This window comes from Callospermophilus lateralis, chromosome 7 (genome assembly GCF_048772815.1).
Source record: "Callospermophilus lateralis isolate mCalLat2 chromosome 7, mCalLat2.hap1, whole genome shotgun sequence".
In the NCBI taxonomy this organism is placed as follows: Eukaryota; Metazoa; Chordata; class Mammalia; order Rodentia; family Sciuridae; genus Callospermophilus; species Callospermophilus lateralis.
In genome coordinates this window covers 92,172,959-92,177,217 of record NC_135311.1, presented here as the reverse complement: position 1 = coordinate 92,177,217, position 4,259 = coordinate 92,172,959, and positions in this window count along the sequence as shown.

The window sequence follows — 4,259 nt, the reverse complement described above, 5'->3', positions numbered from 1 at the left end:
ATCCTTTCTTTACCTACTGCCAGGGTAACTCTGATTACTCCACTTTACCCAGGTTTGGCCATCATTTTCTCCAGGCTTCTAGGAGCCACATTAAGTTTGCCTCATCCTCCAGAGTCTTTGTATCTTGAAAAGTCTTTGTATCTCGAAAATAGAAGGCATACACAAGTAGAGCAGAGGAGAGGAACTGAGGAAAAGGAGGAGGGGAGGAAAAAGGGGAGACACAGGAATGAAATTGACCAAATTATGCTATGTGCATGTACAAATTTGTAACAATGAATCCCCCTACTATGAATAATTATAATGCACAGATTTAAAAAATGACCCTAGGTCTGAGCTTCAGAAATAGTTGCACTTCTCTTGGGCAAGGTTATTTACCATTTTTATACCTGATAGTATTTCTGTCTTTGGTCTTATTGTTGAGAACCTCAGAATCAGATTTTAGTCATCCTTCTAGTATGTACATAGAAAATTACAACACAAACTTTATGTACTGTCTTTACAACAGATTTCTTTTATTCTCTTAAACTCATTTTTACTTCACATGGAGTCTCTCATTTGCATTTATTCAACACACTATCTTCCCAGCACTGTGCTAAGTACTGTACATATGTATTATCTCATTTAATCCTGGCTTATCTATTGTGGGGTCTTGAACAAAATATGAAATTTCTATCAGCTTTGATTTTGTCATCTGTAAGTGAGGCAAATCATAAAGCCCACTTTCCAGAGTTATCATGAGAATTAATAATACCTGTTAATATCATCAAGTTATTAAAATGTATTGCGATTTATTTTGCAAACAAGAATAAATTAAAATATCCAATTTAATTATTTCACAATATTTCAATGTAGTAATATCTGGAAAGATAAACATCAGTTGATTCTAAAAACACTCAATGTACAAAGTATTACTAATCTTTTTATTATGGCTTTAATCCATTTGAAGGCTTTTGTGGTTCCTGTAATTAACAGCAATATAACAGAATCAATAAAACTAAGATATAATGAATATCCAAACAGAAGAGCTCATTTATGTTTTTTTAAATAGAAAATGAGATGGCAGCCCCCTTTTAGGGTGGTAAGCCCAAGGATGCTTTACTTCAAAATCTGTTCAGTTTTATAGGAATGTCAGAATGATTTGGACTGACTTACTAGCTAAATAATGAGGCTTATTCTACTCCTGGGACTTAGCATACTGCATTAATAATTGAAACACTTTTTGTGCTCTGCTGACAACCAAAATTGGTGTCTTGGAAAGACCACTGGATCAGAAAGTGGGAGACCTGCATTCTGATGAGCTCTTCAAAAAACAAGAAAATTAGGGAAATCTTTTTAAGCCCTTTGAGCTCAGATTTCTCCTTGGGTTGGATCACATTTTTTTAGGATGCCAGTCAGCATCATAATTATGTGCATCTTTACTTTTTAACCTCATAGTATCTGTTTAAAGTTTTGGCCAAGAAATCATGTACACATTTGATAGAGATGCGTAACTGAAGAGGAAAGTCTAAATTTCATGCCCCCAAACAATAGGAAAATAAAATAGCTGATAAGGATCATGTGTGACTTCTTTGCAAGTTCCAATTTCCTGTTATTCCCCTAGGAACACGATATCTAGAAACCGTTTATTCCCAAAGGTCAATGGCACCAATAATTCAACTCCAGTCATCAAATCTTCATTCAGTACTAGTACATGCAAGCACTGTGCTAATTTCTGACAATGTGATGCCAGATATATATGAGCAGTAACAATCAACTGAACAACTACATGTACACGCTACTAAAATAGGCCCTTAGTAGAGGTGGTCACTTTTCCTGTCCTCGGGGACTATGTGTATAAAAGGGAGACATCCATTTGAAAAATAACTGATCTGGGTCAAATGGCTGGTACAGACTAAAATAATATCATAAGATTTCAAAGACAGAAAACATCACTGGAAATCCAAGAAGACAAGTCTTGGATTTGTCATTGTAAAGGAAATGAGATGTGAGCTGTACCTTGAGGAATACTGAAAAATACAAGAGAAAGTATTAAACCTGTTTAATCAGGTTCTTATATCCTTTCCAGAATTGTTAAAAATTAGGCTGATTTTTATTTATAAATACATATATGTTGTCGTCACTCAATTTTAATTACCATGATAGCAGAAAACAGGTACAGTCTGGCTTTGGTATCCTCAGGGGATTACTCCGAACCCCCTCCTTGGTGGATATGAAAATTACAGGATGCTCAAGTCCCTTAATATAATGCCATAGTATTTGCTTATAACCTATGCAAATTCTCCAGCATAATTTAAATCGTATCTAGATTATAATACCTAGTACAATGCAGATGCTATGTCAATAGTCACTATTGTTTAGAGAATAATTGCAAGAAAAATGTCTGTATATGTTCAGTAGAAATTCAATTTTTTAATGTTTTTCATTCATGGTTAGTTGAATCTGTAGATATAGAACTTGCAGATATGAAGGGCTGCTTATGTTTGTTTATATTTGATTCTGAACAACATGCTTATAGAGTGCCTACTATATGTTAGGCACTGTACTAGGTAGGCTTTTTTTCTTTTCTAAAGAAGAATGGAACTGGTAATACAACTCAGGAATCAGCTAAGGCCCTTTTGCCCCTCAAAGATCTGGGTAAACATGGTTTGAACCCTCAATTCAATTCCTGGCCTGTAGAAGTATATAAAGCCCTTTCAAGAGCTAGATTATCTCCCAGGGGACATTCCCACCTCCTCACATCTACTCTGTTTTGCACAGTATTGATATGAAATGAAATGAAATTTAGTGCCTTCCTGGTTTTCCCATCAGAAAGACACAAAGCTGCCTGGGTTTGGTAGCAATCTCTGAAGCCATGCGAGGTCATTTTTGGGAAGACTTACCATTCTGCTACCTTGCTAGCTGCTCTCTCCCACTTTGGGGAAGACTTACCACTCTGTTACCTTGCTAGCTGCTCTCTCCCTTTTCCCTCTGCCTTTCTTCCTTCCCTCACGCTCGCTATTGCAGATTGCCCCCAATTCTGAATTCCCCTGTTAAATGCATAGTGAATGCCCCTCCTCTAGCAGCCCGCCTGTTCCACCTCAAGCACTTTCTAATCCATTCGATTACACTTAATTTTCCAACCAATTTTTCCAAACCTAGATGCTTCTATCCTCAAGAGGAATTCTGGCGCCAGCTATTAAGAGGGTGTGATGTTTTTTCCACCTTGTTACAGAGATAAGTGCACTAGTGACTCTGAGAGAAACCCAGAGGGCTATGGAGGGACAGAAGGAGGAGAAAGTGCATGAAGTGGGTCGTGAGGGTTTCTTGGCCCCTTTTAAGTGGTCTCTATCTTCCGAAGTCACACATCATTTATGGCCTGAATTACTTCTTGGAAACGTGTCCTTTATTGCCTTCTATTGCTATTTCTCTTCCACCTGTCTCTGTGTTTTTATCTCCTGTCCAGGTTTTACAGCAGGTTTTTCTGATTTTTCCACCAGAACTCTAATGGCACCTCATCCAGTGTCATGGTAATGGACTTCACTGATTGGTCTGTTATGTTTCAACCTGCAGCAGTTGTAGCATTTACCTAGTTTCACAGAACCTTCTCTAAATTTCCCTAAAACTGGCACATGGCAAGAGTTTATTGTAATTATAATAAATTAAAATGCCTCTAACAATATATTGTCTTTAACCAATTTGCATGAGACAGCTAGAGATGACCACTCGTGCCCTACTAGAGAACAGCTGGAAAGAAGGAACATGGATTTAAGTACCCCTAGGTACCTGCCATCTGCTTCAATTCTCACAATCTCCTTTTGGGGGTGAGATCAAGTGATCTGACAAAGGTCACAACAGTACAGGAGGAACTGGAACTTTTTTTTCATCCTCGTGACTTTTTTTTTAACCGTATCGGCTCTCTTTTCCCCCACATTTTTCATTAGTACATTATAGTTGTACATAATGATGGGATTTGTTGTTACATGCACAGAATATAGTAATATAATTGGTGAATATCACTCCCTAGCAGGAACTGGCATTTATAACACCGGAATACTGAGCTTCAAAATTCCTGTTCTTTTTGCTATATTGCACCTCTAGAATAATAATGCCCATTCAAAGATATTCAAATTCTCATCCTCAATAAGAAAGTCCATTGTTAACTAGGACACAAACTAAATGAATCCCCTTAATAGAATCCTGGAGAAACAGAAAGCCATTTGACTGCGTGAACTTGTACGAGAGGTTGCACCTTTCTGAGCTTTTGTGTTATTTACTTGAAA